The sequence below is a fragment of the Crocodylus siamensis genome, chromosome 10 (genome assembly GCF_052110815.1).
Source record: "Crocodylus siamensis isolate JL-2025a chromosome 10, ASM5211081v1, whole genome shotgun sequence".
Classification (NCBI taxonomy): Eukaryota; Metazoa; Chordata; order Crocodylia; family Crocodylidae; genus Crocodylus; species Crocodylus siamensis.
The window spans coordinates 61,185,405-61,212,323 of NC_143404.1; the positions used below are offsets into that span (position 1 = coordinate 61,185,405).

Sequence of the window (26,919 nt, forward strand, 5' to 3'; positions counted from 1 at the left end):
TAAGAAAACTCCCTCTCCCTCCCTGTCCTGTAATGGGCTGGAGCATCCTGTGGGACTGGTGAAAGACTGATGCAAAGTACCCACTTAGCATGTTGGCTTTTTCCTGGGCATCAGTTGTCAGTTGTCCCATCTGGTTTAGCAGGGATGCAGTGTTGCCCTTGCTTTTCCTCTGGCTCTCCACATATCTAAAAAAGGACTTTTTATTGTCCTCGATACTTGTAGCTAGTTGGAATTCCATCGCAGCCCTGGCTTTCCTGGTTTGCTCCCTGCAGGTCAGGACCAGTGCAGAATATTCCTCCTTGGAGGTGGATCCCATCCTCCGTCCTTTGTAGGTCTTTCTTTTTAGACGCAGGAGGTCCGCTAGTTCCCTGCTGAGCCAAGGGGGCTGCTGTGCCCTTTTGCTGCCTTTCCTCCAAGTTGGAATAGCATTAGCTTGTGCATCCAAGATCACTCCTTTGAGGAGCAATCACTCATCCTGAACTCCCCTCCCCTTTGGGCTGTGGCCTTTTTTTGCCTTTGCATTCCCTGCCAGTGAAAAATCACCAAAATGTCACACCAGAATATCCTGATTTATGAATCTTCCCTAGCTGTTTAAACATCCTTTGGATTTTAAAACAACAAAATAACATGAATGGCATAAATTATCTTGGTTTTTATATGTATGAGAGAGACATTATATTCAGAGGTCTACAGGTCTTGATAAAACCTAACCCTACCACATACCTTGATTTTATCTTGCAGATAGATTTTTAGTTATTGCTTTCCTGATCTCCAGGTGGTTGGATGGATAATATTTATGGAGTCCCATTTCCACCTTTTTAGATTCTGACTGTATTGCATACATTTTGCATATTAAAGAAAATAGGGAAAAAAAGAATTTTGGGGTGTCTCACTCAACTTATAGAGGCCACTAATGTACATAAAGTCAAGATTGCTAACAAATTGGGTTAAGTCCTGTTTGGAAGGCTTATGAGGATGTATGTCATATTTTGTTTCCCTCGACTCAGTCCTTGAAGGTCATCAACTACACTGAAATGTACTCGATGCAGCCGAATTGACCAGAATAAATAGGCATGGTTAGTCCTGGCCTTGCTCACCCTCTTTGCTCCAGGCATTGGAGATGACCCCTCTTGGAGGAAATACAGGTTACACCCTCTTGAATAGAAAATAGTGGCAAAATTTTTTTTTGTCAGTAGAGTCCTGGACCTGAGGGGGATCAGGTTGTGGCAGCATGTCTGTACTGGAGCCCCACTCCCAGGAACAGAAACAGTGCAGAAGTACAAGGCCTCCATCCAGCACCTTGCTCCTGGATATTAAAAGAAACAGTGTAAAAGTCTCTGAGAATCCTCATCGGGATTCCTGTTGTTCCACAAGGTCGTCTGCAATGTAAGAGGCAGTGAGCCTGGGTCAGTAGTAGGAATGGTCCTTCAGGAGGCTGTTGGTCTTTCCAGCAGTCTCTCTGTTAGAGTTGATAGCTGAAATGGTCTTAATGGTGACATAAATCTTGTTCCCTTTCTTTTCATGTTCATGATTCAGTCTTTTCCCACTTCTATCTGATATTTTTCACTTTGCATTACACTTAACCCCCTTCCACACACATATTTTAGAATGAACAATTTCAGAATAATTACACCCACTCATCTCCTGAGTGATCAATGTGATGAATAAAGCTAGAGGCAGCAGCCTACATTTAATTCACTTCTATTTTCTTAAAAATACTTAGAGTAGAACAGAGGGACAGAACGGTAGAGGGTACATTTGCTTAAGACTTAGTGAGGAACCTGCCCTGGGAGCATGTCAAAGAGCCTCTCGTTTCAAAACCACTGGTTCACATGTGACTCAAGGTCCATTCAAGAGGCAGCAGCACAAATCTTAAGTTGCATCTGAGCACTGGTATAATATTGGATTCAAAGATAGACAAGTGAAAAGGAGGGCTTCATCTGTCTGTCAGAGGCACTGGCTGAGCACCCTATGCCAGGAGGTGAAAGGGATGTCATATTAGAGTTGGTGCGGTGGTCTTAAGCTGAAGGTATCCTCTGCTGACTAGTGCCAGGTTAAAGGCTGCTGGGTGTAAAGCAAAGCTGCTTCCAGATTGAGATTCTGGCCCCCACCATTTCCTGACACATTGCTAAACTGTTGTATGTTTGAAGGGAGATGGTTTCTGTCCCCTTCCCAGTAAGCCAGAGTTAATATATCAAAGCAACCATTGCCAACCACCACTGCTGCCAGTAAATCCTGATGGTGGACCCAAAAACAGAGCCATCTTCTCACCATTTCATCTAGTTTTACCAAGTCATCAGGAATAAAGTATCTCAGCAGGGGCCTGGGGAGCATGGGAATCTTGTCCTATTCTAGCATGTGCTTTGCCTCTCTTGTGTACAACAGACAAAAAACATCTTGCCGAATGCTGGAGGAGGGAAGAGGGAGCCTTTCTCCTGAGATAAGCCATCTACTGGTGTCCCAGCGCTGATAATAGTGCAGTCTGGCTGCTGGATTTCACTGGGTACTGTTGCAGGCTACTAAGGTGTGCCTACTTCTTCAAGGACAGGAGTAGTCTAGCAAAGGAGCTCTGCAGGCTAGGCAGAGCTCCACAGCTGCAGGTTGAGTAACAGGATAATAAGGTAACCAGCTGGCAGCTGCAGGTGGTCAGCTTACCAGAAGGAGGCAGAGCCAAGGGAACATGTAAAGCTGTAGACCTTTAAAATACAATGTCTGGGCTGGGCTGGCAGGGTTCACTTTTCTCTGGCAACTTCCAGGGGAAGGAGCTCCTGCACAAGAGAGCTGCCCTGTGACATTTTGCTGCCTATCTTACTACCTCCAAGTGCAGTAAGACTCCAGGAGCTCAAACGGTACCCAGGGCTGGGAGTGGGGAGGGGTGTAGGCTATCCTAAGGGTGGAAGTTTGCCTTTTAAAGGGCAAACAGTTCTTTTCGTCTGAGTGCTGCCTACATGGTTGTTATTACGTTATAGCCCAGGGGCTTATGTTTGTTTTATTGTTGGTACCAGTGGTTCAGAATGAGGCTGTAAGGGGAGGTGGAGGCCACATTAGTGCCCAGAGGGGAGGCACATAATTGCATAGAGCCCCAGAACCAGAGGGATGCAGCTGCAGGGGCCAGGGAGCCTAGCGCCAGAAGGGTGCAGCAGACAGGGGCCAGGGGCCTGGTGACAAGTGGAGATTGAGAGTTCGTGTCTCAAAGCCAGGCCCAACACAGTGGGTCCAGGATAGTAGGCCTAACTATAGTAAAAGGGAGGACACTGAATAGACTGAGGCCCCAATGGACAGTATAATGTCTGTGTAACACCTGTGAGGAATGGGGTGTGGTAAAGCGGAGGTTGGAGTCATGCAGTTGGCCCGTAGGGCCTGAAGTGCCCTGTACAGCACAGTAGTGAAGAGAGGCTCAGCAAAGGGCTCAAAGACCTGTGAGCCTGAGTGAGGTTCAGTGGACTGGGACCAAACAAAGGACTGGAGCAGCCTCCCAATTTATTGTACCAACAAGATGTGGCAGGTGAGAACAGAGGCCGCCTTCGGGACGGAGCTTGCATGGTCACGGAGCTGCCAGGGCACCACGGCCACCCCGGACTCTGGGACACGTAAATTAATTCAGATGAATTATTACCAGTTTGTAGGCTGCCACCCGCAGTTGGCTAAGGTTTGTGGTTCAGAATATTTAAAAATAGACCAAAGTGCCTAGAGGAATAGGAAACTTAACAGGCTGTTTTTCTTGGTACAGTTTTAGCTCCATTAGGTATTATTCTGCTGGAGAGGACAGAGTAGATTGTTATTTTGAAGCCAGTAGGGCCATCTGACTGGAAACTGCATCTCTGTATTTTCCTTCAGTGTGTCACTGGCTGATCTGAATTAGCGACACCATGTTTTTATCATTGTATTTTCATGCAGAAGAAAACAAATAGTCTTATATGGTTGGCTTGCATTTTGAATACTAGACTCTTATGCTTAAGATAGGTGAGAGAGTATGTACTTCAACAAGTCAAGGTCCTTAGCTGCCTGAATCGTAATACTAGTGGTGCCCTGCTCCTGCCTTTGCCTGAAGCAGCAGGGGTGGGGGGAAGGAGTGGCAATGTCTCAGATTTCAGATTGTCCCAAATGGTGACCCTGTTCCTATAACACTCTCTTAAAGAGGCTTGAGCTTTTGCTGAACTGGGATCTTGCTTTCTGCCAGGCTACTTGCTCAGACCAACTTTTGTGTGTTTCCAGGCCTTCCACCATTCACTACTGTAAAGTCTCAAACTGATAGGACTTGCCCCAGCCTGGCCTAGTCATGTTCAATACTGCTGGTAAAAGGGGATATGTCAGAGATGCTGTTTGTTTAGTACTTCACTTCACTGCCAAGCTGGGCTCGGAGCTGGTACCTAGGGAAGGGGGGAGGGGTCCATGAGGGGACCTCTGCTGGGTGGGGGGTGATCCCTGCTGCCCCCCACTGCTCCACGCTGCATGGGGGGCTCTGCATGAGCCCCCCAATGCTGCCCCTCCATGGCTGCCCCTCTCACTGCGACTCCAGCCCTTTAAGAAGAAAAAAAAATGGAGAAAAGCCCTGGGACTCTCCGCTTCTGCAGCAACCTCAGGGCTTCGCGGGGCTCATGCAGAGCTTCCCATGTGGTGTGGGGCAGTGGGGATCGCCCTACTCTGGCAGGAGTTGTGAGTCTAGGGTTTTTCTCATTTTTTTTTTTTTTCTTAAAGGGCTAGAGCCGTGGCGGGTGGGACAGCCATGGGGGTGGAGCGGGGCTTGGACAGCGTGGGCAGGGTTGAGGGGGCTCGTGGTAAAGCCCCCCATGCAGTGTGGGGCAGTGGGGTTCGCCCCCCCTGCCCGGCAGCACCTGCTGAGTTGGGGCTTTTTTTCCCCCAAACAGCCAGGAGCTGGGGCAGGCGGGGCTGCCATTGCTGGGCTGGGCGGGATGGGCCTGGTGATTCGGAGATTCGGCAGAATCAGATTCAGCCAAATCGATTTGGGACAGTGATTCAAATCACCAAATCGAATCACTATCCCCAGAATTGGCTGAATCCAAATCCAAAGTGAATATTAGCTGCTTCACACGGGCCTGGGAAGCAGTGTTCTCCAGTGCAATCAGGACGGGCAGAACATTTGTCTTACATGGGTTATATAAGATTGGCTTAATTACTGGTTTAATCACTTACGGCAGAAGAAAGGGGTTATTTCATAGACATTAGGACTAGAAGGGACCTCAAAAGATCATCAAGTCCAGCTCCCTGCCCCAGGGGCAGGAAGTCAGCTAGGTTCAAAGGATCCCAGCAAGATAAGTGTGTGATTTTTTTGTTCAGCCAGCTGACAGATTGAGGTTCTAGTTCTGCATTTCCTGATAACTGTTGAAAGGAAAATACAGTAAAGTAAAAGGTAATTGAGTCTGAGGAGAAGTCACCACAGGTTATAATCTGCTAGTTCCTTGAGAAAAAGTAATTTATAGACTCTTGCATGCAGTTATGGATTGTAAAGATGAGCTCAATCAGGTTCTGGTTTCTGCGGAGTGAGGAGCTATTTTTTTATTAAAGACAAATGGAGTTATTTATTGCAGCGAATGATGCATTCAGACTCCAGAATGCTAGTAAATCAAGTTCCCGCCTTCCCATGGCCACTGAAATGTCCTTGTTACAGGGAGATGCCAAGGACTGGATGAGTGGCACGGAGCCAGTCTGCAGGCCAGGTGGCATGGCTGTGCAGGGTGGATCTGGCCCATGGGCCAGGGGTTGAGTATCCCTGTCCTAGAGCATTGTGTACGAGGAGTGCCACGATTTGGATTTTAGAATTTGGTATACCATCACCTAGTAACATGACTATACAAAATAAAAGCGAGACCAGAGAAACTGTCTGTTTGCATGTGCAAATACCCGCATATACGGTCCTTTTGAATTTGTTGCTTAAAACATTGCTTCAGCTTCTGTCTTGATTTAGGCAGTTGTATTTGAGATGGCATTGATAAGTACATTTTTTTTGTAGCTTATGAGGCTTTTTGTTTCTCAAAAATATTCTTAAGATTTACCCTGAGCTATACTATACTAATAGCTGTATGGAACATTTTTCTTTTAGGGGTGGTTTAATATTCAGTTAATGTTTATTTGACTTGTTATTTTGTTCCTCCTCTAAATAATTTTACCAGCCACCACAGGCATATTTGGCCATTCAAGCTTTCATTTACGTTTTCCAAAGAATTCACAGTCTTTCCTGATTTTTTGGAATTAAACTTGATTAAGTACACTTCCTGCAGTTTGTATTTCTCAAAAAGTACCTCCCACACACTTTCATTAGAAATATACTCTCTGAAATGTCATGTAGTAGTCTGGAGAACTGATAATAGCAGTGGTGTGTTGAGGGCATTTGGATTTTCCAAGTCATGTTGGTGACTCTTAATGAAGAAGAAATTGCCACCACTCAGTGTTTGGGTGTAGAGATAGAGCAAAGTTTTTTTCCATCAGCGTGCTCCAGCACCCTGGAGTGTCTCCAGAACCTTTGGGGGATGCTGTGAGGTGTGACGAGATAAGCAGGTAATCACAGGCTCAGGCTTGTCCCTCTCTGAACAATCCTACCACCCCCACTGCCCAGCTCCTCTCCAAGGAGGTAAGCACTGTAATTATATACCCACGGTGGCCAAACTGGCTCTCACGCCTCATGTGGCTCACTGGCACGGTACTTGTGGCTCTCCGGGAAGTGGGCAGTGTTTGGCCAATTTGGAAGAGCTGACCACTTCTCCCAGAGGCAGCGCTGGGGGACAGCGCACCTCCTACCACTCCGGCTTTCCCCATGGGGGATGCCCTGAGCCCGCCGTCCTCCCTCCAGGACTACTGGCTTAGGTGCCGGGCTGCTGCTTACCCCAGGGCGTGCTCCCCATGGGAAAGCTGGAGCAGCTTGGCAGTGCCAGGGGCCGGGAGGGCATGGTCATCTCCAGTCTGGGTCGCTCAGCACCGCCCCCCCACCCCGCTCTCCAGCTCTTGAACTTTGGTGGAGGATGGGATGTGGCTCCCAGAGTGAGTAACTCTGGTCACTACTGTTATAGTCATTATATTCTGAAATTGGGTGCCACCCCATTTACAAAAGTTATGGAGGGGTGCCGTGAGTCCAGTGAAGGGTGGCTTGAGTGCACAAAGTTTGAGAACCACTGGAGTAGAGCTTCCTGTGGCTTTACTAGAAATCTTTTGTCCAATTCTGTCTCTCTCCATCCCCAGTTCCTGCCCTCATCCCCTCTCAATTTCAAGACATCATATCTAGACGTCTGCTAACGGCTCCTAAAATTCCAGTCTACCGAATAAACCACAAATCTTCCAGTCTGCTGTAACTGCTAATTAAATTACAGTGGACTGTGCTGGTGTAGCTACATGTGATGGAAATAAGCATCTCTTCTTAATTGTAGTTAGTTCCTCTAAGTAGCAGATCAATTCTTGCAGAACTGCAAAATTCTCTTAAGCAATTTACAGAACTAAATCCCTTTGCGGGGAAAGATACCTTAGGAAAATCTTCAAAGAACATCTGTAAAGAGCTATTAAAACTGTGAAACACCTGCAACAGGCCATGTGCTACGAGGATATTCTCATTTCACAGGATAAACTTTTAAAAGGAATATAACAATCTTTTGAGTTCAGAGCTTGTTAAACATGCTGGGTTTATAGCCTTGGAGATTGGAGCCTTCAGTTATATACTGATATAGTATAGGCAATCCCACTATAGGCTTCATGACACTGTGACATTGTTCTGTTTTAGCTCTGATCTGAAGATACTGTATCTTGAAATGACTGTCTTCCAGGTTATGAATCCTTTGTGCTCTAATATTGCTAAAAAAGGTAACGTTTCTGTTGGTTCCCCTGACTCCCACCAAGTGTCAGACTGGGAGATTGCTAACTCCTAGGTATACCCAGATGCTTGGTACATATGGGACTACGTGGTATCAAGGGTGAAGCTTACTGTGGTTTGTGTCAGCATATTTTCCCTGTGGCATCATTTCTCAAATTGTAATGTGAAAGCCACCATAAGTGGGGTGGTTGGTTTAAAGTATGGTATTGCAGTTGAGGTAAATTATTATTGTACTGATTACAAAGTCCTTTTGAGTTTTGGAGGAGATGCATTGGGTCCTAAAGCTATAAAGCAGTAGGTCTCAGACTTTATTCTTGTGGCTGACTATCTGTGGGCTGCAGTTTATCATTTGTTTGCTTGCTAGTATTTATCCAAATTGTTCTTTGATACCTTTTTCTGATTTGTGTGTTCATAGTTGCTCGGGGTCATTTGTCTAGTTAGGAGAAGAGGCCTGGACAATTAATTTTGTTTTCTCCATCCCCAAACATTTTCCATGTTTTAGACATTAGTTATTAAATATGTTGATTTCCCTCTAGGGTTTGATGTGTATAACATATGCGCCAATATTAGCTACTTTCAGCTTTGCCTTTCATCTGTCTAGTCAACTTAAGTGTGATCTAAGCTCTACAAGTGAGCTCAGAGGCATTCAAAAGCAGTAAACAGATTGCCACAGTGGAAACAAGGGTTCATTTCTAATGTGGGAGATATATTGCAGAAGTAGGTTTATGAAACAAGTTTTGTTTCAGGACTGGATCTGCAGGGCTAGGGACAGAAGTTAGGCATAAACTGGTTTAAGTCATCAGAAACTGGTTTAAACCTGCAACAGAACAGAAGCTCAGTTTACATAAACCTGTTTCAAAATGGCTGAAACTGGTTTGAGATAAAGCTGGCTGAATGTAGTATCAGATTTAACTGATTTGGGTCAAACCAGTTTATGAAACTTCTGTCCAGACCCCTTCTTGATTCAAGTTAAATCATAGCCGCACCCCCCCCCTCCCCCCAGCAGCATCTCAGCATGCTTTCCAGCCCCTGGGCTGTGCTGTCTGGTTCAGGAGACAGGTTGTGGGGGAGGCAGGGACTGAATCCCCAGGCAAAGCTGGGCAGGCATCTGGGGCCAGGGAGGGGGTTAAACCCACCTTCTCTCAAGTACAGAGCTGCCCTGCTGCTAAACTTACTGAAATTTACTGCTGGCTGCGACTATGGACTACAAATCCCAGAGGTACCTGGAAGCAGGAAGAGGAAGTGATGAGCAACCCTGCAGAGTCCTGCTGCTGTGATTCTGGACTGCAAATCTCAGAGATCTCAGGGTCAGCGGGAAGAGGAAGCAAACACACAGCCCATGCTGGCTACATGCTAGAGAGGTGTGCTTTAGTGCTCCCCAGCCTTTGGCCTGAGCCACTGCAGGCATGTGGTTGCATTTCCTGCATCAAAAGTAAATGTGTGTCCAGTTGTTTCTCAGTTTCATCTCTGCAGTTTAGACTAACCTGCAAAGACTGAATCAATTCAGCCTTGGGCTTTTTCATTGTCTGTACTTAGCCCTGGAGTGGGTTTCTGCTCTATAGTCATGAGGGGGCCACTTAGCTAAACTGCTTATTCTGGTTTGATGGTCCTCTAGTTGATTCAGCCAACACAGCTATTGGAGAGCAGTAGCTTTTAATTCTACCACTCATGCTGCTCAAGTACAGTTTAATCTGTGTCAGTCCTTACATTTAAATCTCACTCTACAAGAGTTATATTAAATAAGTCAAATTTACTGTGATAGGAAATTGAGCAAGGTTATTACTTATCTCAGGCCCATTATTTTCTCAGTGTCTTGCCACCCAGCTAAGTTTTGACCTCTTTCTCAATAGATGATGAAGTTGTATTAATTATTAAAAGTAAGAAGGGTCAGGTCAGTGCTTCTGTTTGAGATCTGTAGGGACTCCTGAATGACACTGCAGTTAACTCTTCTTGCCAGCACTGAACAAACACTCCCATGTGGTTCTGGTGATGCGCTTTTTTGGGTGGCATTAAGGACTGAAACTTTAACTACTTTAACTATTATGTCTGTCTGTCTTTGACTTATTGCACTTTTCACATAAACTGTTACATTAATGTGAAATCCTAATCAAATACCTCATTTACCTTAAAGGGGTAAAATATTCTTTCAAATTCCCAAAAAGTCTTTTCTCTTGATGATTTGAGTACACTTACCAAATTTCACCCTGGAGATAGTTTGTGTGATCCCACACTGCATGTTTGTAAAAGCACTTCAGGATCCTTTCAGATGAACATCATTATCATGTTCATTTGAGGATTTAGAAAGTAAGTTCTGTTGTTACTTGCATCTTTTCAACCCTGTTGACTTCAGCTGGATTTGTGTAATTGGAAGGTTAGGCCTATGTACAACTTTTGCTACCTTGCATGGTAAGCATTGCCTTGGTTCACGTTGTCCAGGAGTGTTCTAGTGCTTGCTCATTAGATAGAGAGAATGTGATTTTTTTTAACACGCTATTAGTGCAATTAGGTGAGTAAAATGTATTCACAATCATATGGCTAATTGGCAAGCACAGTTAACAGGACTGTATGTGCAAATAGGGTAATTGTGCATGGAAATTTAAAATTAGATTCTAACAAACACCCACAGGAATTGCACACATAAATCAGGCCCATAATCATACGTCTGTTTTGCTCATGTATTTGCATATCTTGGGGCCAAAATTAGGCCCAGCATTTTTCTTTAAATAGTTCATTGTAGCTTGGAGTTCAGCACAGGCTGTTCTAATGGAACACATTTATTTAGATTTATGACAAAGGAACAAAAGTTGATAATACAATTTAAGAAATAAATTGAGATAAAAAATCTTTGTTTGTCAACTTTCCAAACAACTGAACTCAGAAATGGTTTAACAAGCATGCACATTATTAGCTGAGATTAAGAGCACAGTTTGAAATGAAATCAGTATAGATTTCAGAGGATAAAAGGATTATTGAGAATGAAAAACATAGTCAGAGATGCCAAGTAAGTAGAGTGTTTTAGAGAGAGAAAGCAAGAATTCACCTGGTCACAGAACTTCTGCTGCAGGGTTTTATCATTGATTACGAAAATGTAATTAGACAGTTCGGTTAATGACAGTGGAAAATGCACCATATTGTATGTCAAGTTAACTTGGAATCAAAGCGTAGTCGTGGGAGTCCAAGAATAATAGTAAAGTGTCCATTTTTATGTTCTTTTCCTGAATACCCTTATTTGAAGATGTGACTGTTGCTGAGGAACAGATTCTGGGGAAGATGATTATAGTAACAGAAGCCCCAATTAGGGGGTGGGAGGTAGGGCTGTGTGAAATGGCTCTGTTTTGATTCGGTTTTGGATTCAGCTATTTCGGAGGACAGCGATTTGTTTTGGTGTTTCAGATCACTGTCCTGTTAAATTTTGGCTGAATCTGTTTCGGGGATTTGGCACGTGACAGGGACCAGCATTGCCCTGCCTGCACAGCTCTGCAGAGAACAGAGATCCATACCAGAGTCTACTCCCCACTGCTGCCCACCCCATGCAATCCTGGATCTCTACTCCCTGTGGAGCCAGGTCATGCAGCAGGGATCAGCACTGCCCTACCCCGTGACCTGGCCCCGCAGGAAGCAGAGATCCATGCTGTGGTCTCCTCCCCACTGCTGCTTGCCCCATGCAGCCCCAGATCTCTGCTTCCTGCCGAGCCAGGTCATGCAGCAGGGACCATCACTGTCCTGCCCCATGGCCTGGCTCCGCAGAGAGCAGAGATCTGCACCAGGGTCTCCTCAGCACCGCTGCCTGCCCCATGCAGCTCTGCATCACCAGGGCAGCGGGGGGTGGGTAGCAGCAGCAAGGAGACCCCCAGCGTTGATCTTTGCTCCCTGTGGAGCCCAGTTGCATGGCTGGGCAGCAGCATACAGCTGTTCCCTGCAAGTCCAGCTCTGAAACTCCAAAATTTTATGAAACCTCTCTGAAACATTTTTTTGAAATGTTTCGGATACCTTGTTTTGTTTTGAAGATGTTTCTGAGCCTTCTGTTTTGATTCAGCACCTGAAACACCAAATCTGAAACGGCCTGAAACACCTCTAAAATGAAGTGGCTGCTGAAATTTCACACAGCCCTAGTGGGAGGCAATATGGTCTAGTACAGGGGTGGGCAAAATATGGCCTGCAGGCCAGATCCAGCCCATGAGGCCATTCTATGCAGCCCGTGGGGCCCCCAAAAAGATGTAGAAAATTAATATTTCTCTGCCCCTGGTTCCTGTAAAAAATGACAGGAATCAAGGATAGTAGGACCCAGGGAAAGCCTGGTGGGGTCCAACACCAGTGTGGTCCAGCCGGAAGCCCTAGCCAGGGTTTCTGGGCTGGGAGCACATGGCTGCCCTGGTGCGGGAAGCTCAGGTAAGTGGGGGGGGGGTAGACCCCGGGCAAGGAAGTAGCATGGGGGGGGAAGCAGCCCCTCCCTGCCCACGTCGGTGCCCCATGCTGAAGCTGCTTGCAGCCCGCGTGGGGCTGTCTGTCCCACGTGGGCTGTGAGCCTCTGCAGTGCAGGGCACCAGACATGGCGTGGGGGAGGGGCCACTTCCCCCTACATGCTCAGCTTTTCCCTGGGCTCCTTCCCTGCGTGTACAAAAGCGGCCCCTCACCCACCCCATGGCTGGCGCCCCGCACTGCAGGCGCTTGCAGCCTGCGCGAGGCTGTCAGGTGTGGGCACAGGCAGCCCCAGGCAGGCTGCGAGCAGCTGCAGCGCGGAGCACTGAGCATGGCTCAGGGAGGGGCTGCTTTCCCCCCCAGCCGTGCTCAGCACCAACTTGTAACCCAGCCCCACTGACAGGCTAGCAGTGGGGCAGGTTACAAGCTGGTGCTGAGCATGAGGAAAAGTGGCCCCTTACCCACCCCATTGCCAGCACCCCATACTGCAGCCACCTGTAGACCACTCCCCCCCCTCCCTGCTGGTGCAGCCTAGCCTGGCTCCATAGACCCCTGGCAACCTGTGCCCCGCTCTGGGCCCCACCAGTGCTGGCCCTGGGACATTGGTCCCAAGACATTGGGATGTTGGTCCCAAGATGGTGACCAGGGGGTGGGGCACCTGTCAAGGGGTGGGGCATCTGTGAAGGGGTGGGGCTACCCATGCAGCCCTCAGCAGCCTGCCAAAACTGGGTAAGAGGCCCTCCGCCCAAAATAATTGCCCGCCCCTGGTCTAGTAGATAGAGCACTGAACTAAGACTCAAGATATCTATGTTCTATTTGTGACTTGGCCATTGGCCACCCAGGAAACAATCACTCATTTCTCTTTTAAGCCTGATTTGGGGGTGGAGGGGAGGGTCAAACCCACATCTCCCAACTTCTAGGAAAATACCCTAGTCACCAATGTATATCCTGGACTGGTCTTGAGTGGTGGAAGATTTGTGTTGAATTTCCCACAGTTATGATGGGGGATTGGGGTTTGGGACGGGTGGACTGTGGTGTGCACAGTGCAGTGTAATAATTTTTTTGGATTCATGCCACACTTCAGTGAGGGAATGTGGCCACTAAGGGCTAAATCCTTTTCCCATGCCTAATTTGCTGAGGTATAAAGTCAGTGGGACTGCATAGATGCTTAGTCAGTTCTCATGTACTTTTCTGAACTGGGGCCCCAACATGGAATATATGCACTGTGATTTCTCTGAGGTACCTGATGTTGGAAATGTGATAATTGATGAGAAACATGTTTGAAAAGTTGAGAAGCTCAAGTATCTGGGGGTCAACTGTTCAGCAGAATGCAGAGTTAGATGAAGAGTTGAACCATTGAATAACGGCAGGGTTATTAACCGGAAATTAGTGACAGGAATATTGTGTGACAGGAGAGGATCAGTGAAACTGAAGGGGAAAGTCTACAAGACGTGCATCCAGTGCTATTGTACGGAGCTGGGACATGGCCCCTGAAGAAAACTTATGAAAGGAAACTGAACATGACAGAGATGAGAATGCTGTGATGGATGTGTGGAGTGACAAAGATGGATAAAGTGAGGAATACTTGCATCAGAAGATCAGTGAAGGTAGTGGAGGCATCTAAGACAGTACAAGAGAGAAAACTGGCATGGTATGGGCATGTTCAAAGGAGGCTGGAAGAATACATGGGAAAAGAAGTTACCAGAATGGCACTACCAGGGAGAAGGGAAAGAAGAAGAAGACTGAAGATGAGATGGAGAGGTACAGTGAAAAGGGACACGAAAGAGAAGGAGTTGGAAGAAGAAGGTACGCATGACCAACGTTGATGAAGAGCCAGGATCTGCAACAGCAACTGCATTTACATGGGACAAGCAAAGTGGGGAAGAAGACGACAACCAGTGGCAGGCTACTGAACTATCTGAAAAGAACATGGACCCTAGCCACTTTGGTTGTCATGGCGCAAGTCAGAAAAAATTTACCATTGCAATATTCACTAAGGTATCTAGAAGGGAAGTAAATACATTTCTTTACTTCCCTCCACTCTTATAAACAGAACATTACCCATCCCTTGCCTTGGGAACTGGGTATATCATATAGGAACCTTTGACTCCTAGGAATCTCTTCCCATTTTCTTATTGGAGGTACTATACTTCAGCTGAATGATTTGCTCTTGTTTATAAATAAATAGGATGCCCCTATCCCTCCATCCCGCTAGATGTTGGGATACAGGAAACATTGGGTGCACACTTGCTTTCTACTGGATGGAGTTAGATTAGCTAGCTCATCTGTAGGTTATAGCCTGTAGTCTGAAGCATTTCTTCTGTAGTTCAAATATTTGGGGCCTCTGCTTTTGAAGCAGTCATCTGAATTCCTCCGACAAGTTCCCAGTGTTGCCACAAAGTTGCTGCAGCGTTACCACAAAGAGTGACCATGGTCAATCATGGAGTCTTAGGGGGCTGTAGGTATATTGCTGCTATGCTAGTTGGAGCTGAATTTGTTTTTAAAGGAACAGACACATTGTGACAAACTGGACCCTAAACCTCTGCCAGTTTGATTTCCTCTTGGCTGAAGATGTTCTATTTATGGGCCTTTCTTATGGTTGTTATGGGAACAATGACCAGTACCTTTTGCGTGTGTGTTCATTGAACAGAGAGTGTAGGTGCTGCACCTGCTGACTCTGAGCTTCTCTGATCACTTCAGTTCAAACACCCGTAAGAATGATAGAGCCAAGTACTTGAACATAACTTGTCAATACAACATCAAGCCTTTGGGCATGGGTCCTTCTGAGCACTTGATGCCTGTTATACTGAAAAGGGATTTAAGAGAAGTGGGGAGTTAATTATAGACACATTCGCTCAAGACCTTTCTTTGCCTTTTTTTGTATGACATCTGCCCCCAAGGCCCCTCAGTTCTACTAGTTCCTGTTCCTTCTTTCACCTGGAGCTGTGCTTGTATCATGCGTTTCCCTTGGAACAAGGAGAACTGCTTTAACTCTGGCTCTGTGCATCTTCATTCTCCAGTTGCTAAAATGGTGTAGTCTGCTTTTCTGCAGCTCCAAACCACCACTCACTTTGGTGCCAGCTTGAGGCAGAAGACCATACACCTTAGCATGGAAAACCTTCATAGACTTAGAAATCCTTTGGTGAAGAAGGCAAAGACTAACCTGCCCAAGAGGGCAGATCAGGTTGTGGTATGAACAAGTCTGTGAAAATCAAAAACACTTGGCACCTCTCAGCACTGGACTGTAAAGGAAGCAGACGATTGAGAAACACGATAGCTTTGCTACTTCATCAAGGGCAAGAGAATTGCAGTTCCAGTACTTATTGGGTGCTGTGAAGATTGTGGCTGGTATTGTTATGGGCACCAGGAAAAGGGAAAGGGACAGATGAGTCCTCAGACTGAACCTTTTAGATGTTTCCTATTGTTGCTTTTGATACAAGGAAGCCACGTACAAATTGACTGTGCTTCCTCCAGATCTCTTCAAGGAATTGAGACACTATGCTCTCTGTCTGCACTTTCTTTGGGAGGGAATATCTTTTTATATTTTATTTTTGGTCATGTGCTTATTATAGCTATTTCCCAGTTCATTTCTCTTGCTAATAGCTACCGTTTATATCCAGTCAGAGAGCTGGCTCTCAGCCACCTAAGGTTTTGATACTGAGGGACTGCAGTTGGACACTGCTGTTTTTCTTACATAACTGTCTTTGAGAAAGGAAGGCCTCATTCCTGCAATAACAAGCTCAAGGAAGGAGAAGGGAGTGAAGCCTCATCGGGACTATAGTTGGTTTCCTTCTAATATATATAGAGAGAAGCTAACAGCAGTAGTTCTACCTGTGAGTCTAGTGAGTTCTATTCGCGTTCTTCTGCTACACCCATCACCCTGATTTCTAATCAGCTGCATTTTGGTATGTGCATGTCTGAGATTATGATTGTGGCCCTTATTCAGAAAGACTACGGAGTGTCTATATGGGAGTGCAAAGTACTGTGTAGGGAGAAATAATCTGTTCATGAAATAATGTGCTGGTGCCTTAACAGCAGTAGCGTCATCACCTCTTCTTTTCACCCCTTCTGCTAATATTGCCACTCATTCATGTGATTAGGGCAGCCACATTTTGAAAGGTATCATGGATGTTGCTGTAGTGGAGCAGGTCAGAGGAAACGCCAGGATCCAAGTTTCTTAAGCTCTGTTTTGGTACTCGGTGGCATCTGAGTTTCCCTTTGCTCTAAGATGTATTCTGGTTCATTGAAAAGAGAAAAAATTACCTGTACTCTTGCACTCACTTTTGACTTCTTGAATTGGCCATTTTCCTCTTCCTCCCCGTCTCCTGTACCAGGACAAACTACCAGGCTACATGAGAGTAAAGAACCACTCTACTGTTTGAGGTTGGAGTGCTATTCATGCTGGTCTCTAGCACAGATTAAGTTGGGTTAGGCAGCAGCTGGAATGATACAGTGAGTAGAAGCTCTGAGGAGAAGGGATCTTTGGGCTAAACTGGGTGCATCTGCAAATCACCATATGGCAACGTTGCTACAGTGCTATAATTTAGCACTGTACTACCTTTTGGAAGTACTAAAGCACAGTGCATGGTTACATTTTACAGCTACATCACGGAAACGGCGTGCTATACCTGGGGAGTGCACCAAAATGGTGATGTAGCTGGTGATCCTGTGTAAACACACGTGATTGCTACATCACTGTAGCACACCATGCGGTGGTGTTGAGCATTGCTACCTTGCCATAGGGTGATGTGTAGAGGCACCCACTGTCTGGTAACTTGTACTTGGGGTAGAGGCTGAACCATGAGTTCAAATTTAACCTAATCAAAATGCCATTCTTATGAAATTTCAGCAATAAGCTATACCACAATCGTTTAAGTCCAGCTGTTTCCCAGTGTCTCTTCAGAATTAGAAAATATTATGATTCCCTTGTATCTTTGGATTCAGTGGGCAGTGGTTTTGGATCTGAGGTTTCAAGCAGAAAACCCTGGGGCATTCAGTGGGTTTCAGATAGTCTCGCTTTGCTCCTTATCCAGAAATTATACATTTAAATTTCTGTCTAAAACTTCTCCATGTGCTTGGAACTGCCATTGGCTTTGCAAAGGAGTTCTGCAGGTAGAGTATTTGTTGAGTTGTGACTGCTCTAAGGAAATTAAAATGCCCCTAACTGTTTGGATGAAGTGCTGACTCTATGCTCCCCCATGTTTCTGCACAGGAGTGATCTTGGATACCTTCCTCTCATCCAGCTCTAAAAAAAGAAGGCTGGATTCTTTCCATTTTTTGGGTGGACTAGTTACTTGATTCTTTTATCGTGGTCTTTTTATCTAACACCTTAGTCAAGAGCAGTATAAACTCCAAGCTTACATTGAAATTGCAGGGGTCTAGGTCTGTTAAAAAACACTGGCATGTGAAATAATGCTGGTGAGATCCTAAACGAGTATGATAAGTAGCAATGCTAGTAGGTGAGTGAGTGACAAAACTGAAGTGGGATCATAAACAAATATGAAGCCATAGTATTTTGTGATGTTTTTATTCAAAACTTGTGGCTTTTTTAATTACTGCAGTTATAAAATGCTACTCTTCCTTGAGTCTTCTGTACCATTTTTGGCTCGTTGGCGTTTGTCTACCAATTCCTGTTGTTCCATCAGTTTTTTTATCATCATGCTTTGACCTTGTTATCAGTTAATGCAGTCAGAACTGTTGCTTCAACTATTGCCCTTCATTTTACAAAGGCAGTCAAAATCATATTGACTTGTTAAATAGTCTTATAGGGAAAAGCTACCTAGAATGTAATGGGGATGTGAAATCAATAGAGGTCCCTAGAAGCTAACCTGAAACCTATAGAATATGATGGACAATGTTTACACCATACTATAGAAATTAATAGGGAAAGAAGTTTCTGATTTAAAGCATAGGCAATTATTTATAAAAAAATAAACACTATGAAGATAGAAGACCATGGTTTTACATTTTATAGACATTTTCCACAATTGAAGTGCATGTTTCTTCAGCTTTTTCTAGACCCTGCCCTGAGCATTCAACCCAAATGGCTATATTTTCAAAGCAGTAGCTGGAGATGCGGGGTGATATGATTCAAAACACTGAACATGTTGCGTTCAAGTGTGGCCTAATTAGAGATCCAACAGTTATCAAGCATTTGTCACCTCAGGCATGGACACTGGAGTGAGCTCTGTGTAGGCATACCCATGAAGGTCATCAGCTAATCCAAAATGCCTCTCCACTTAGATGGGCTGATATACACAGTTCTTCACACTCTGACCCTGTGATCCATTCAAATTTGAATGCAGCTGAAGGTCTTGACTGTCATGTTTTAAAGTCTTAGCTAGCTTGAGAGTAGGATGTGGGAGGGAGCTCTGTCTCATCTGATCCCAGAAGGTAGCTTAACTGGGCACTGTTGCTGTTGGTTTGTGGAAGTGAATATTACAGACTGGGTAGTGCTGAAACTTTCTTGGTGGAGAGACCTTTTCTTTAAAACTCATTCCATGTAGTGACGTGAATCCCAGCTGGGCAGTCTGCAGGGGACAATAAAACAACATCTGTTGTGTTTTTTCCTTTGTAATTACAGTGTTTTCACTTGGTTGTATAACTTCTCAAAATCACAAGGCAACATTATATCTATTCAATATGTCTCCACTTTGAAATTGGAAAGAATAGCTCCATTTGTAATTACTGAGTCTCTATATATTCATAGAAAATTTCCACTTCATAAATATTGAATTGTGCTGCTACTTACAGTGTATTTCTGTGTGAAGGTTATCTAGAAATTGATAGAAATTAGGTAATTATCACTGGAGGTATTCAGGAAGATGTGAAGGTAGATAAATAATGAATAGGCATGCCGTTTACTGACTCAACTCTAAACAAAAAAAAACCACTCCCCTCATTATCCCAGTCCTGCAAGTGCAAAGAACTATATGGTGTGGGGAAGTGGGAGTTGAGCCTTTCATTTTACTGGCAGCAACTGCTACCCCAAGCCATACCAGCTATGGGGATGAACCATCTGGGAGAGGAAACAGAAACACTTAATAGCTTGTTCTCAGGACTGATACACCAGACTAGTTTCATAGATTTCATAGAGATTAGGGCTGGAAGGGACCTTGGAAGAGTTAACTTGCTTGAAAATTCAGTGCTCTTTGAGGAGCACTTTGGCAACACCTGTAACTGAGCCCCTCTGGAATCACTAGTTCATTTTGTGGGTGTCAGATCCCAGTAAGTCTAAGTGGCTATGACTTCCCCAGAACATCCTCTTGGGTGCTCAGAACGTCTCTGGAGCAAGCCCTGTAAAAGGTGACAACGACTAGCTGTCCTTATTTCTTGATGTTTATCCCAGTCCCAGTTCAGCTTATCACTTCATTGCATATAGCAGAATGGGCAAATGTGCTAAATGTCCATGTCAGTTTTATTGATTTAAGATGCCTGCATGTTTTCAAAAATCAGGGGGGTTAATTAGGTGGTTAGAACTGCCCCCCTCCCCCCATAATATGTGTGTATTTGGAATATATGTATATTTTTATATATAAATTTTCTCTCAAAACACTTAAGCCAAGTACAGACAGTCAAAAAGCCCAAGACCTAATCTATTCAATTTTCACAGGTTAGTCTAAACTGCGTAGATTGAACCAATAAGCAACTGAACAGACATTCATGTTTGTTTCCAGAAAGGTAGCCACATGCCTGCAGTGGCCCAAGCCAGAAGCCAGGGGGTGTTCAAGCATGCCTCCCTGCTCTGCTGGAGCAGACAATTTGGACCCATGGGGGGGGGTGTTTGTGAGGGAGTTGCAAAGCATTCTGGAATTGTAAGTTAACTTGAATCTGGAGGGGATCTGGGACAGAAGTTCAATGAACTGATTTAAACTAGATCAGTTAAGTCTGATAACACATCTATCCAGGTTTATCTTAAACCAGTTTTGGCCATTTTGAAAGTGGTTTATGTACACTTCTGGTGTGTTACAGATTCGAACTGGTTTTCAATCACTTTTACTGGTTTATGTGTAAGTTCTCTCCCTAGCCAAAGAGAAAAGACAGCATCTGTGTGTTCGGTGGCAGCTGGGAATGAGATGGCTAAAAGGAAGTGGCTTGAGATGGTGGAGGTACAGTGTAGAAGACTTGCTATAGCAGTGCCTGGGTAATGTGGTAGAGGAAGGTCAGTGGAAGGAGGGCCAAGTAACAGGGAGACAGAGGATAAACCTAAGTCCCCTGGAAGATTGTAAAAACCAATTGACTGTTTTGGATTTGCTGAGTTAAACCAGGTCATAAGCCTTACACCAGCCTTAAAGTTTTTAAAATCTTGCTTTTCATTTGCATTTTCATTTTTCCTTTCTGCTTTACTTTCTTATCTCTCTGCCAGAGAGACCCAGAATACTGAAGACTCTTAAATGCTAGGATATTATTGCTTCTATGATTGTCAGCAGTGATATGTGGGATAAAAAGACCCTGAGAAATCATTTGATTTCCATATTTTCTGTCTGTTCCCAGAGATGAGATTAAAACCAGGATGTGCTTTGTGCAACTCAGAGCACAATACAAAAGATTGAAATAGATGATTTGGTGAAGCATTACTGTGTAAAAACAAAGTTCACACTGATATAGGCATTTTAAAGGGGCTGTGAACTAACTAATGGTATTGTCTGAACTACTACTCTGTAATAGTCTTCTGCTCAAATGCCTTTTACTGTTTGCTGTTGGTGCTTTTGGCTTTGACCCACATTTCCTGTTTTGCTATTTCAGAGCTTCATTAATCAAACTCTGATAAAAGTGCTGAGCCCTCTATCTTCCATTACATTGCACCCTTTTCTTTGTCTTTCCCTTTCTTTCTATTGTTGATTTCAGACTTTAGAAGCCTGGCTGTTAACTGTGAATTTTTCTGAGTCCAGGCCCAAAATGACATATATGAATGGAAAGCAGAGAACTTGTTTAATACTACTAGGGAGAGAAGACTTTATTTTCAGACATAAATTAAACCAAGTATTTAACCTAAAATGTGTGTATGTATTGAAGACATGTTCTAAAAGCAAGTAGTATTTTCTAATCATCTGTGTTAGGATTCAAGCAACATTAGGAATCAAAGTTAGGATTCAAGCGACATTCAGAATCCTTATTCAATTTGTTTATGTTCTATTGGCATCATAATAAAGAAAAAAGGTATTGATTTTTTTTGTGTGTGGATGTTTTAAAGTCTGTAGAAATCCATTTGGCTGGCTACACAAGCTCATTCTGAATCATTTGATATTTATGTTTCCTCTCTTTCCTACTCTATGAATTATCTGCCTCCTTTTTCACATGAAAAACTGCATTCTTTTCATGTGGTCAATAATTTTCTCTTTGACTCAGTGTTGGATCATTGCCACAGCAGGGCGTTCTGGCATACTGTGCTGCTGCTGACATCCTTTTGGGTGAGAGGTAATGCTGAAGTTCTGATCACTGGTTGTTGGCAGGTTTTTCTTTTTCAAATGTCATTTTTGGGACTAGCTACAGCAAGTAACATATAACTACCGCTCTTTCAAAGGGTGAAGTTATTTTTGTGTTTCATCATAAAAAAGAACCTACATGTCTCTCTCATTGCTTGTGTCTGTCTCGCATACCTATGTCTCTCTCATTGACATATTTTTCCTTCATTCACTTCGAAGATGAAGTCCAAAATCTGCCTTTAAGGACAATTTAGCTCAGATTTGAAAAAAACTTTGGGATGGTGAGCATAGCATACTGTAGACGTGAATATTCAAAATCTCTTTTCTTTCCAAAATAGTTATTTTGCCAGTGGAAAAACTGTGAACTAGCTCAAAATTATATAAAATTAAGTGGAAACTTCTTACTGTTTTCACAGAGGCTTGTAGTTAATCTCATTAAAATTCCAGTGAACATAAATATATCTGGCCTACCTATTACTCCTTATGTAATCTGATGTGAAATAAGGCATGCCATTCTCCTTAAACCTTTGGTAGTGTTATTGTTTGTAATTTACAGGAATTAGATAAGATGCCTATAAATAGTTGGGGAACCCATTAGTGATCTTAAATTCTAAGGGTAGGAACAGAAGTTGCATATAAACTGGCATAAGTAATTGGAACCTGGTTCAAATTTGTAACAGAACAGAAGTTCAGTGCACATAAACCACTTCCAAAGTGGCCAAAACTGGTTTAGAGATAAACCTGGATGAAAGTAGTATCAGACTTAACTGATTTAGGTAAAATTTGTTTGTTGAACTTCTGTCCCACATCCCCTCCAGATTCAAGTTAACTCTCAGTCCTCCAGCATCCCAGGATGCTTTGTGCAACTCCCACACAACCCCCTTGCAGAGTGGGTGGGCTAGTCTTGGCCCAAGCTGCCTATTCCAAATGAGCAGGGAGGTGTGCTCTAGCACCCGCCAGTTTCTGGCCTGGGCCACTGCAGGCATGTGGCTGTGTTTCCAGAATTAAAAGCGAATGTCTGTTCACTTGCTTATTTTAATCTATGAAGCTTAGACTGGCCTGAATCGATTTAGCCTTGGGCTTTTTGACTGTACTTAGCTTAAGAGAGCAACAGTGTATAACATATGTATCAGGCCAGGGATAGGCAACCCCTGGCATGTGTGCCAGTTAGTGACATGCAGAGACATTTTCCTCAGCATGCCAGGAGGCGAGAGAGGAAATGGCTTAAAAAATTTTTTTTTTAAGTTGCTGCTCTGGGCTCTCCAGAGCAGCCACGGGTCCCAGAAATGAGGCAGGCACTGGGGGTGGATTCAAGAGAGCACAGGCAGGGATGCTGTCTGTGTTCTGCTCACCCAGCCCCTCTCCCCAGGCTGTACCCTCCAGTCTGTCTGGGCCCCTGGAGGGGAGCTCTGGGTGGGCAGGGCCAAGCCTGGGCATGTGTTGCACTGTGCTGGAGGCTCCCAGTGGGTGGGTGAGCCTGGGCGTGGCCGCGGTTCAGGCAGATGGACACCCCCTCCCACCGGGATGGGGACAGCACTGGGTGCTTGAGGCAGGGTCCCCCCAGTTGGGGACAGGCTGTGTACTTGAGGCAGGGTCCAGACAGCATGGAAAGAAGCAGGTGTGGGGGGAGGTGCTGCAGGCAGCCCAGCCCAGCCCAGCCCAGCCCAGCCCAGCTGGCATCTTGGGAAGATGGGGACCGGGCAGGACGTGTGAGCTGCCCTGGGGTTTTGCAGGTTTGGGTCGTGGTGGGCAGGGGCACCCAGTGGCACCCAAGTTGAGGCCAAGCCCGTGCAGCTCAGCAGGGATGGCCACAGCTGCCCTGCCCATGAGAGGACACTGCCTGGGTGGGGCAGGATGCTGGGCTCAGGGGGTTCCTGGCTCTGGGTTCAGTCCCCCTGTGTGCTGGGTATAGTGTGAGTGGGGGAGAGCTAGGTAAGTATCTAGATCATGGTGCCTCCCCCGCCAGGTAAGTATACAACAAGGATAGGTTAGTGGAACCCATCTTAGCAAGAGGGGAAGCACAGTGACCACCTAGGCGGGCTCCCCAGGTGGTTGTCTCTGACATGTCCTCCATAGGAGGTCTGTATTGAGCAGATTTTTGGTGTTGGGAGGTGGAGCTGGAGCTTGCTCCATCCTCTCCATGCATCGGCCTGGTATTTCAGTACTTCCAGGAGCGGTGCAATAAACTATTAAAAAAAAAAAAAAAAAAAAAAGCAAGTGGGGGAGAGCCACCCCTAGTATGAGGGCATGGCTGTGCGAGTCCCCTGGACCCCAGAAACAGCCACCATGGCTGCTCTGGCCTGTCCAGGCCCTGGCCTTGCCCATCTGCAGCTCCCCTCCAGAGGCCAAGGCTCCCAGCTGGCTCCCACAGCTGGGCCCCTGGACTGGGGGCACTCCACTTGTGCTGTGCCCGGTGTGCAGGGAGGCCAAGCTGAGACCCTGGAGATCCTGTGAGCCCATCGTCTTGTCTCGGCCAGGTAGCGTTGCCTCATGAGCAGTGTGGCTGTGGCCCATCCCCGTGGAGCTGCACAGGCTGGTCAGCCGAGTCCCGCCTTGGGTGCTGCTAGATGCCCCTGCCTACCTGCTGCAGCTTGAGTGTGCAGAGCCCCTGGGCAGCCTCCTTTCTCCTCTTGCTGCAGGCTTCCCAAGGGGCCTGTTGGGCCAGCCTACCCATGGCATCTCCCATCCCTCTCCTGATGCCTGCTTCTCCCTGCGCCACCCGGACCCTGCCCCAAATGCCTGGCCCCGAGTGGGACAGGACATTCATTTCCCTGAGCTCCAGCCAGGCCCTCCATTCCAGCTCTGAGCCTGGGCTTTCCCTGCTCGTTTTTTTCTCTCTTCTTTTTATTTCTTCTCTCCTCTTTCTCTCTTTTTTCTTTTCTTCTTTTTCTTCTCCCCTCACCTCTTTTTTTCTTTTTTCTCTCCTTTTTTCTTTCTTTCCTTTCTCTTTCTCTCTTACCTCTCCTCTCTTTTTCTCATTTTATCTCTCCCTCCTCTTTTGTCACCTTCTCTTTTTTCTTTTCCCTTTTCTTTTCTCTTTCCCTGTTTTTCTTTTTTCTCTTTCTTTCTCGCTCTCTTCCTCCCTTTTTTCTCTCCTTTTTCTTTGTCTTCTTTCTTTTATCTTTAGTCTTTTTTCTTTCTCTGTTCTTCTCTTTCTTTTTTCTCTCTTTTTCCTCTTTCTCTTTTTCTTTTTTTCTCTCTCTTTTTTTCTGTCTCATCACAACATGCTTAACAAAAAAGTATACACAAGAAGAAAGGTAGTATATGAAGTTTTATTTACGGTCACCCCGTTTAGAATGTTTAATAAACATTTTGGTATTTACTGTAAAAAAGCAACATTTATGATTATTAACCATATTAATATGCTGTGTGTCCTGCCATGTGCTCCTTGCCCTAGTTTTATTTTTCTGGCATGCCAGCACTTCGGCACTGTACAAGGTAGACATTGCAACTTTTTCAGCATTCTGGCCAAAAATGTTGCCTACCCCTGTACTAGGTCTTGTCCATTTAGAAGGATGTAGTAATGTTAACCATTTAGCCTGAGCACCTACCCAAAAGATGGGACGTTTATATAGAATTTCACGTAGGAGAAGAAATTGGAAATGGAATTGGGTGTCTCTGATGCCGCTCTGTTTGTTTACAAGAAAATCCAAAGTCCTGTTTTCCTGAGCACAGGAAGAATTCAGTTTCCTCATTCATAGCTCCACATCCAAATCCAAATCCAGAAGATTGCTCTCTTGGCTTCTCTCAGGGCTGTGCATCAGGGCCACTCAAGCTGTATTGAAGCTTCCTTGTCTGCCTGTCCACATTTCTGCCAGAGCTGTCTCTGGTCCACCCACACACTGTCCTGGCTTCCTAAAACAATACTCAGCAAAGTTCTTCCACCCAGTTAATTCAAATTCCTGGACAGCCTAGCATTTGCTGTTGTTTTGGGCAGAATATGTACTTAACTATCTCCTGCAACTATCTTAAGCAAAAGGTGGTGGTTAAACCTACCAGTGTCAGCAAGGCTTAGCTTAACTGATGATGGTTAACATGATTATTTGGAACCCAACTGTGTCTGTAGGTTTCATCATATTATTAATGCTACATAGAGAGCAAAGACGTAGCAGCTGCATGCTGTTAATAGCTTCTCTGCTTCATGCTATCAGTGACTGCATTTCACTTAAAGTGATTCTTGTATAATTTGCAAATATCTCCATGAAGTTTGCCTTGTGTTCTAACATCCTCTTGGACAAAGAGCACTCTGTAAACGTAAGGTTGCTATGATTAAGCTTGTGATTAGCAGAGACAGAAGAAGACCCACCATGATATTGTTTTGTTCTGCACTGGTTGATTATGCTTTTTAGGAAAGGTCCCTTGATTAGATACTTTTCTTCAAGGTTTGACCAGCCTCACCTTCCCTCTAGACATTAAATCAGTCATCACACCAAGAAAAGCCCTAGCAAACAAGTAAACCTTCATCTGCGTCCCATGATTCCTGCAGGACAATTCTTTTGTTGATTTTTCTCAACTCCGACCCTACTCTAAATTGATGGAAATGTATCAACTCGTAAACTGTTTTTTCTGCTTGCTTCCAGGAGAGAGACATATTCATGCCCTGCACAGACATCTTTTATCTCTAGTATGCTTAGTGCAGAATGGCCTATCCAAAATTATTACAACCACCTTCACCAGTAGCTCCTGTTTCTTATGCTCTCAGGATTTTTGAGCTGCTTGAGCAGAGCAATGATTAAAAAACAAACAAATTTGACATTTGCTTATCAGTTAAACTCTGAACAAATGGGCGGCCTGCGTGGGTATGCTGTGGGCTGCAGTTACAAACTGTGCTCCCAGATACGCTTGTAACTACAAGTTCAGTGTTGTTGATTCTTCTGTTCTAGCGGGTCTGCGGTGGGGGTAGGAGCACCGGTAAGGTAACTCTATGCTAGCTGTACTGTATGGGATCTAGCCTTGCCCTTATTAAACACAAAAGGAATTGGCCCACGTTGACCAATTTATTTTTAATTGTTAATGAGGCCAGTCCTGTGGCTGGAAAGGGCTAGAAATGGAAGCTCTCAGTGAAGTACTTGATGCGGGAGCTGATATTACCCTCAATTAAAGAGGTTATTCAGGCTCCTTTGTGGTGCTCTGGTAGAATGAAGGAGGTAGGGACGATCCCTTCCCAGTAGCCACTGAAGAGATGTTGGGAAGGGAAGGAGTGTGATTAGCGCTGGCTGTGCTCCAGGTTCTGTCTGCTTCTCAGTCTCTTTCTGAGAT

General features: G+C 45.0%; 1 long non-coding RNA gene and 1 pseudogene across 5 annotated transcripts in view; both read left to right on the forward strand.

Moving 5' to 3' along the window:
• LOC149856695 (uncharacterized) overlaps positions 1–26,919 on the forward strand; it is a 279,751-nt gene that overhangs the window by 106,198 nt on the left and 146,634 nt on the right. The gene's annotated exons all lie outside the window — the stretch shown is intronic.
• Positions 23,724–23,847, forward strand: LOC149856696 (U2 spliceosomal RNA; annotated as a pseudogene).